At 53.5% G+C, this 8,495-nt stretch overlaps 1 non-coding gene and 2 pseudogenes across 1 annotated transcript; all 3 read right to left on the bottom strand.

The window, feature by feature from the left end:
- Window positions 1–364: 364 nt before the first annotated feature.
- LOC146721449 (large subunit ribosomal RNA) lies at window positions 365–2,696 on the bottom strand (annotated as a pseudogene).
- A 1,059-nt stretch (window positions 2,697–3,755) lies between these two features.
- Window positions 3,756–3,909, bottom strand: LOC114937571 (5.8S ribosomal RNA). The gene has a single exon (XR_003820907.2). It is a non-coding gene; the product is annotated as a 5.8S ribosomal RNA (ribosomal RNA).
- An 807-nt stretch (window positions 3,910–4,716) lies between these two features.
- LOC146721450 (small subunit ribosomal RNA) lies at window positions 4,717–5,445 on the bottom strand (annotated as a pseudogene; the record flags this gene model as incomplete).
- Between the last annotated feature and the right edge of the window lie 3,050 nt (window positions 5,446–8,495).

The following is an 8,495-nucleotide window of genomic DNA, read 5'->3' on the forward strand; positions in this document are numbered from 1 at the left end:
ATCACATTGCGTCAACACCCGCGAGGGCCATCGCAATGCTTTGTTTTAATTAGACAGTCGGATTCCCCTAGTCCGTGCCAGTTCTGAGCTGAGCGTTGAATGGCGGCCGAAGAGGACGACCACGACGGCTCGCGCCGCCACGGAAGCCTCGCAGCAAGGAAGATCCGCGGGAGGCCAAGGCACGGGACCGAGCTCGGATCCCGGGACCGGCGCGAGAACGCCGACCGTTCACCTCGCCCAGGCCCGGCACGTCAGCCAGACCCGCTTCCCGACCAAGCCCGACACGCCCCGCTCCTCAGAGCCAATCCTTATTCCGAAGTTACGGATCCAATTTGCCGACTTCCCTTACCTACATTATTCTATCGACTAGAGGCTCTTTACCTTGGAGACCTGCTGCGGATATGGGTACGAACCGGCGCGACACCTCCACGTGGCCCTCTCCTGGATTTTCAAGGTCCGAGGGGAAGATCCGGACACCGCCGCAACTGCGGTGCTCTTCGCGTTCCAAACCCTATCTCCCTGCTAGAGGTTTCCAGGGAACTCGAATGCTTATACAGAAAAGAAAACTCTTCCCGGATCTCCCGACGGCGTCTCCAGGTCATTTTGGGTTACCCCGACGAACACTCTTACGAGGGCCCGAATTGTATGCGGTTCCGCTGCCGGGTTCCGGAATAGGAACCGGATTCCCTTTCGCCCGACGGGCGTGTGTCTTTCGTATAATATTTATTATTATTTCTCGACACTCGAGTATATTGTACGCCGTCATTGACATAGGATTTCTCCTAGGGCTTAGGATCGACTGACTCGTGTGCAACGGCTGTTCACACGAAACCCTTCTCCACGTCAGTCCTCCAGGGCCTCGCTGGAGTATTTGCTACTACCACCAAGATCTGCACCGACGGCGGCTCCAGGCAGGCTCGCGCCCAGACCCTTCTGCGCTCACCGTCGCGACCCTCCTACTCGTCAGGGCTTCGTGACGACGCGAGAAAAGACTAACGCCCGCTCCCGGTTGCCGCCCCACTTGCCGCTGACGGCAGAGTATAGGCTCGACGCTTCAGCGCCATCCATTTTCAGGGCTAGTTGCTTCGGCAGGTGAGTTGTTACACACTCCTTAGCGGATTCCGACTTCCATGGCCACCGTCCTGCTGTCTTAAGCAACCAACGCCTTTCATGGTGTCCCATGAGCGTCGAGTTGGGCGCCTTAACTCTGCGTTTGGTTCATCCCACAGCGCCAGTTCTGCTTACCAAAAATGGCCCACTTGGCACTCTGATCCGAAGATGCTCGTGGCTTCATAATTCAAGAAAGCCAGAGATCTCACCCATTTAAAGTTTGAGAATAGGTTGAGGTCGCTTCGGCCCCAAGGCCTCTAATCATTCGCTTTACCAGATGAGACTCGCGCGCGTTCCGTGCGGAACGGCCGAGTGCCAGCTATCCTGAGGGAAACTTCGGAGGGAACCAGCTACTAGATGGTTCGATTAGTCTTTCGCCCCTATACTCAGTTCCGACGATCGATTTGCACGTCAGAATCGCTACGGACCTCCATCAGGGTTTCCCCTGACTTCGTCCTGACCAGGCATAGTTCACCATCTTTCGGGTCCCAACGTGTACGCTCTGGGTGCGCCTCTTTTCGCGATGAGAACGAGACGCCCCGGGAGTGCGAGGCCGCATCGCGACGCGGCCCATCCTCCCTAGGTCGACGGCCAGGGCCGACCTTCACTTTCATTACGCCTTTAGGTCTCGCGACAAGTCCCAATGACTCGCGTACATGTTAGACTCCTTGGTCCGTGTTTCAAGACGGGTCCTAAGAGTACCCAAAGCAGTAGCGTCGCCGACCGGTATCGGTCTCCCGCAAGACCGCGGGAGACGTTCGCAGGCCTGTCGAAGGTGTACCGTACTGTAACCAACAGCGGGCCAGGACCGGGGACGGCGCGAAGTCCGTAACCTCCAAGTACCGTGGCGCGCGCTTGCGACGGTGTCGACGCACCGTGAATAGTGCGGCCTGATACCTTGCGCGTACCGCCGAGCAGCCGGCCGGGCGACCGAGGGTTTGTCGCGTGCCGTTTTACCGGCGACGCGACAGACACCGCACCCGGGCCGTAGACCGACACCCAGCGGGTCGCGACGTTCTACTTGGGGAGAAGTACACGACGACGAGCGCCGGACATCGGCGCACGGTAGCGTGCCCGCGCGCGAGCCGCAAGGACTCCGCGGGACATCGCCGACCGACGCGAAGCCAGCGCCGCTGACGATGAATCTCCCCGTTCGATCTTTTGGGTTTCTTAGGTTTACCCCTGAACGGTTTCACGTACTCTTGAACTCTCTCTTCAAAGTTCTTTTCAACTTTCCCTCACGGTACTTGTTTGCTATCGGTCTCGTGGTCGTATTTAGCCTTAGATGGAGTTTACCACCCACTTAGAGCTGCACTCTCAAGCAACCTGACTCTAAGGAGAGATCCTCCCGAGGCGCTCACCGGTCGCTACGGGCCTGGCACCCTCTACGGGTAAGTGGCCCCATTCAAGATAAACTTGGACGCGACGCGGCACCTCGGGATAAGCGGATCCTCCCAAACACCACATTTCCCTGCGGCGGAACCGCGGGATTCGGTGCTGGGCTCTTTCCTGTTCGCTCGCCGCTACTAAGGAAATCCTGGTTAGTTTCTTTTCCTCCGCTTAATAATATGCTTAAATTCAGCGGATAATCTCGCCTGCTCTGAGGTCGTCGCATAGTGAGTTTTCGTAGCCGTTTGCCTCCTCCGCGTCGCTCATCGTCGTCTCTCCTCTATAATATATATTATAAGAGGGAGAGAGAGAGAGAGAGCGTCGAACGAGAGAGCAGCAGCGGCAGCATACGAAATACGCGAGAAGGCAAATCGCCGGGGCGCTAACCGCACACACACTCGTTGGTGGTAATGGAGACGATATATCGCGGGGTTCGAGATTCTCGGCTCTCCCTTCTCTTTTATATACGAAATTCGGGCGGAATCGATTCGACGAGTACACGACGCGGCGCGCCGGTCCCCTTTTTTCGCTTTACGAAAATTTCGTGGACTCGGACACGCGGTCGGCTCGCGATTCAAAACCCTTCTCCGTAAAGAGGTAAAGGATTACGAATGCTCTCTCCGCCGGACGACGACGCGCCGTATATTTCTCCGTAATACCGTTATGTGTGCGGGCAAGGGCGCCTCGGCATAAGACGCGCGAGCGCTATCGCACCGAGAGACGCGGCACAGAGTGCGAGAGCAGTCCGGTCAGTCTGTGTGATGTACGGAGAGGAGAAACGGTGAGACAAGCGCTACCTACTTTCGGGAGACAACGACGCACGCGCCGCTCTAGAGAAAGCGGTGCCATTCACCGTTCTGACCCATTTTTTGGCCGTTTGTTGCTCCCTTCGCGCGCGCTCTTACTCTCATCCCATTTCTCCTCGGCTCTCGCGTACACACACGACTTGGATACACAAACACGCTCCCCCTCTTAATTCGCGCAGCATTCTCTGGGCGCGCGTTCGCCAACGTTTTACACGCTTGTGCGCTTTTCCTTCTCATTATTATTATTTCGGTGTGTCATTTCAGACGACGCCAGGATTTGCACCGCGGCCGGTCGGCGCGGCACAGACACCTCGGGCGAACGTCCAACGATCGCTCGTACGCCCATTGTAAGCGTTGCACAGGGCACAGGCGACGCGCGCGCCATTCTCTGGTCGCCCGCGTCGTGGCCGTGCGCGCTTTTCGGACGCAAGCAGTTTAGGGGTACTAAAACGACCCTTAGCCAGGCGTGGTCCGAAATTGTATCCGTGGACCGCAATGTGCGTTCGAAATGTCGATGTTCATGTGTCCTGCAGTTCACAAGTTGACGCGCAATTAGCTGCGTTCTTCATCGACCCACGAACCAAGTGATCCACCGTTCAGGGTAATCGTTCGAAATTTTTGCGTTCGCGAAGAAACGCGCTTCTCGTTCAACCATCGTGGTCTCTTCTCTCGGACGAGAGAGAGAGAATAATCGTGGTGGCTCTTCGATCAGCCTGTCCGCGCGCGTCCTCGGACGCGCGCGGACCGCCGCCTCCCGCCAGGGAAGGCTACGGCACAAAGATAGAGTTGTGTGTTTCTTGTTCGGAGCGTCTCTCCCGCAACGGGAGAGCCGGGGCGGAAGCTCTTTGAAGAAACCGTCGGACCGACACAGTTGACAGATTGGTCGAAATATCATCGATCCCTTCTCTGTGTTATATATATATTATAATAATATATGGGGGTCCTCTCGCTCGGCACTCGCGGTCGCACACCGTGTGTTCTCGGCACGCTGACCGCTGCCCCGCGACAACGGGTAGGGCGCGCGTCGACGAACGTCGTGGGTGCTGCACACACGCGTGCGCGGGCATAGGTTACCACCGGTTCGCGCTCAACGCCGAATCGACGCTCTGTGTGTGTGTGGCCGGAGAATGGCACACACACGAGCGTGATCACGAAGCGTCTCGCTCCGAATCGTCGTCGAACACCGCCGGGCGCGCTGCTCTGCTTGCCGACTACTTTCGGTCAGAGAGGCGCGACGGCGTCCGTCGTTATATCAAAACACAACAACAAATTCCGTCAAATCCGTTATTTTCTTTTTCTCTGAGAGCGCCTTTTCAGCGCGTCCATTCAGTCGCCGACTGCTGCGAGCGCGCGTCTCTCCCAAAAGAGAGGACTCTCGACGCAGAGCAGGACCTCCGGAACGTTAATGATCCTTCCGCAGGTTCACCTACGGAAACCTTGTTACGACTTTTACTTCCTCTAAATGATCAAGTTTGGTCATCTTCCCGGCAACATCGGCAATGCCGAGACATTGCCGCGCACCAGTCCGAAGACCTCACTAAATCATTCAATCGGTAGTAGCGACGGGCGGTGTGTACAAAGGGCAGGGACGTAATCAACGCGAGCTTATGACTCGCGCTTACTGGGAATTCCTCGTTCATGGGGAACAATTGCAAGCCCCAATCCCTAGCACGAAGGAGGTTCAGCGGGTTACCCGGGCCTTTCGGCCAGGGAACACACGCTGATTCCTTCAGTGTAGCGCGCGTGCGGCCCAGAACATCTAAGGGCATCACAGACCTGTTATTGCTCAATCTCATGCGGCTAGAAGCCGCCTGTCCCTCTAAGAAGATTTGTTTGTACGTTGGTAGTAAAAACCCGCCAGCCGAAGCCGGGGGCCTTCGCGATACCATAAGGTACGCCTATTTAGCAGGCTAGAGTCTCGTTCGTTATCGGAATTAACCAGACAAATCGCTCCACCAACTAAGAACGGCCATGCACTACCACTCACCGAATCAAGAAAGAGCTATCAATCTGTCAATCCTTCCGGTGTCTGGGCCTGGTGAGGTTTCCCGTGTTGAGTCAAATTAAGCCGCAGGCTCTACTCCTGGTGGTGCCCTTCCGTCAATTCCTTTAAGTTTCAGCTTTGCAACCATACTTCCCCCGGAACCCAAAAGCTTTGGTTTCCCGGAAGCTGCCCGCCGAGTCATCGGAGGAACTTCGGCGGATCGCTAGCTGGCATCGTTTATGGTTAGAACTAGGGCGGTATCTGATCGCCTTTGAACCTCTAACTTTCGTTTTTGATTAATGAATGAGGGAGAGAATGAGAGCGTTGCGGAAGTGAGTGAGATAGCGTGTATGAGAGTAATTGGTGCGAGACTCCGTAAATTCCTGTTTACGGAGACGAACAAAATTTCAAAGAGTGCGAGTGAGAAAATACTGGACATTGTGAGAGAATATGAGGAACAGATGATGAAAATGTTGTGCAAAAATGAGAGAATACAGGGGAAACTGGATGAGTGTATGCGTCGAGCGAGTCGGGATTTAGCCTACGGCGGAAGTGGAATGAGCTATGCGAGCGTGAGTGCGAAAAATGTTGAAAAGAGCGTGATTGAAAAGGTACAGGAAGTGAATGTGAAAACGAGTGAAAACGAAAGAGAAGAGTTATGCGGTAATAGTGAGAGCGGATGATGCAAGTGCGAGTGTGACAAGTGAGGAAGTAAAGGAGAGAATGATGAAGCATGTGAGCAAGTCACTGAATGTGCGTGTGAAAGCGGTGAGGAAAGTGAGGAATGGAGGTGTAGCGATTGAGACGATGGGCGAGAATGAGTTGAAAAGAATAAAAGAGTGTGGTCAGTTTAAGAATGCTGGCCTAAAGGTTGAGCTGCCTCGCAAGATAGGCCCAAAGATCATCTTGTACGATGTGCCGAATGATATGGCGAGTGAAGTGTTAATGAGAGAAATGTATGAGAGGAGCTTGAAAGGGCGAGTGGATGAGAGAGTATTTATGGAACGTGTGCGTGTTGTGAGTAGGAATGCGAAGAAAGATGCAACCTGCGGAAATGTGATATTAGAAGTTACGAGTGCAATAAGAAATGTTCTCTGTAGTGACGGACGAGTGTTTGTGCATTGGAAGGCCTTTAGGGTGAAAGAGTTTTTCAGTGTGCTGAGGTGCCACAAGTGCTTCGCATTTGGGCACATGATGCGGCAATGCACCGAAAAGGAAAGACTGTGCCAAAAATGTGGATGTGTAGGACACATGATGAGAGATTGTAAAAAAGAAAGTGTGTGTAGAAACTGTAAGCTGAAAGGGAGCAAATGTGATCACTCGGTTCTGTCCGAAGTGTGTCCGGAATACGTGAGAGCGTTAGAGAGAGAGAAAGCGAGAATAAATGACGAATGAATGGTGCGTGAATGTGGTGCAGTATAACTGCCAGAGAGCGTATGCGGTTATGTGTGATCTGGGTGAGATGATGCGCGAACGTCGAGTGAGTGTAGCACTGCTGCAAGAACCGTATGAAAGGCATGGACGTGTGGTGGGCTTGCCCATAGGTATGGATGTGATTGTGTGCGAAAGTGGGACGGTGAAAGCAGCAGTGGTGGTAAATGACTCTAGGTTAGACGTGATGTGCGTGAGAGAGTGTACGAATAAGCTTGGAGTGAGTGTGTGGTTGAAGGGGGACTTTGGCGAAATGTATGTGGTGTCCATGTATTGCCAGTATGGTAAGTGTATCGAGCCGTACTTGGCGTACATGGACAGAGTATGTGAGACGGCCGGGAGAAAGCGTCTGCTGATAGGTATGGATGCGAATGCCGTCTCTCCCTTGTGGTATAGCAAGGGTGGAGGCAACAGAGAGAGTGAAGCGCGTGGTAGAGTGATTGAGGAATGGATGATTGCAAGCGGGATGAATGTTGTTGAATGAGCCAAGCGAGTTTTACTCGTTCAGCGGTCCGAATGGGGAGAGTGACATCGATGTCACTTTCATGAACGGCGTGAATGGAGGGTGCCGGTATGAGTGGGAAGTAAAGCCCGACTGGGGAGTGAGTGACCATAACGTATTGTTAATACGGATGGTACACAGAGAGAATGTAGGTACGAATGAGGGCATGCGTAGATGGGTGTGCAAGGACGTAGACTGGGAAGGATATATGTGTGATATGCGAGAGAGTGCGTTAGAGGATGCAGCGAGCGCCATAGACGAAGCGGATGCGCAGAGCTGTGTAGAGCGAATGATGAAATGGATCCATAGTGCGAATGATCGATGGATGAAGAGGTGTAAACCTGTGTATGCTAGGAAGCTTGTGTGGTGGACGGATGAGCTTGAGAAACTGAAGAAGGCTGTAGGAAGGAACAGACGTGCCTACCAGCGTGCGAGAAAGAGGAATGGAAGCAGAGTGGAAGAAAGAATGAATGAATATAAGTATGTTTTGCGGGAGTATAAGGAGGAAATGCGAAGAGTGAAAAAGGAGAATTGGAAGCGATTTGTGTGCGTGACTGGGAGAAGAGGGATCCATGGAGCGATGTATATAAGGTGTGCATGGGAAAGCGTGATAGGGTAAGATTAAGTGGCATAAAAGTGGGTGATAGAGTGACGAGTACATGGAAAGAAAGCGCGGATGAGCTAATGAAGAGATTCTTCCCGGCAGCAAGGACGAACGTGGCGATAGACGCCAGGGGAGACGTGAGGGAGGAAGAAAAGCAGTTTGAATGGAGCGAAGTGGATGTGGCAGTGAGATCGATGAAAGTGGGTAAGGCACCTGGTATGGATGGTGTGAGTGCTGAGATGTTGCGAGCGATTTGGCGTGCTGTCCCGGTATGGATGAAAAGAATGTATGATGTATGTCTGAATACAGCGTGTTTCCCCCCGGCGTGGAAGACTGCGCGGGTGGTAGTGTTATTGAAGTCCCCCGATAAACCTAGGTCGGACCCTGGGTCTTATAGGCCCATTTGACTGCTGTCCGTGCTGGAGAAAGTGTTGGAGCGAATGATGGTTGGAAGACTCGAGCGAACGATGTGTGGAAGAATGTGTGACGCCCAGTACGGATTCGTAAGGAATTGGTCGACCGAGGATGCATGGAATCGAGTGCATGACTGGGTGAATGGGTCGGAGAGAAAGTATGTGTTAGGAGTGTTCGTGGGCTTCAAAGGAGCGTTTGATAACCTAGAGTGGGAATGTGTGGTCGAGAAATTGCGTGAGGTTGAATGTGAAGAAA

Source organism: Nylanderia fulva, unplaced genomic scaffold, assembly GCF_048542155.1.
Source record: "Nylanderia fulva isolate GAGA-0341 unplaced genomic scaffold, ASM4854215v1 Scaffold473, whole genome shotgun sequence".
Taxonomy (NCBI): domain Eukaryota; kingdom Metazoa; phylum Arthropoda; class Insecta; order Hymenoptera; family Formicidae; genus Nylanderia; species Nylanderia fulva.